Source organism: Tarenaya hassleriana, unplaced genomic scaffold (assembly GCF_000463585.1).
Source record: "Tarenaya hassleriana unplaced genomic scaffold, ASM46358v1 Cleome117, whole genome shotgun sequence".
In the NCBI taxonomy this organism is placed as follows: domain Eukaryota; kingdom Viridiplantae; phylum Streptophyta; class Magnoliopsida; order Brassicales; family Cleomaceae; genus Tarenaya; species Tarenaya hassleriana.
Window position 1 is genome coordinate 236,105 of NW_010962061.1, and position 338 is coordinate 236,442.

Here is a 338-nt window from a genome sequence, read left to right on the forward strand (position 1 = left end):
GATGATCATAGGTATTTGAATACGATCACAATCATAGGTATTCGTTGCAGAACAGAATATTGGATTGACCCGCATGAGATTGTCACATGGACTAGCGTCATGACTTGAATCTCATATGACGGTTCCATGATTAGATCCTAAGACCTGAGATATCTACGGAATCCAACATGAGGAGTTGCGTGCTTTGAATACGTCAAACGTCCTGCGTAACAGGAGGACTATAAAGACGTGTTTCAGGTACGAAACGAATCATGTGCTGGATTGTAGATAGTCAAGACGGGATTTGTACCTCTCGTAAAAGAGAGAGATATCGCCGGGCCCCTCGTGTGAGCGAGACT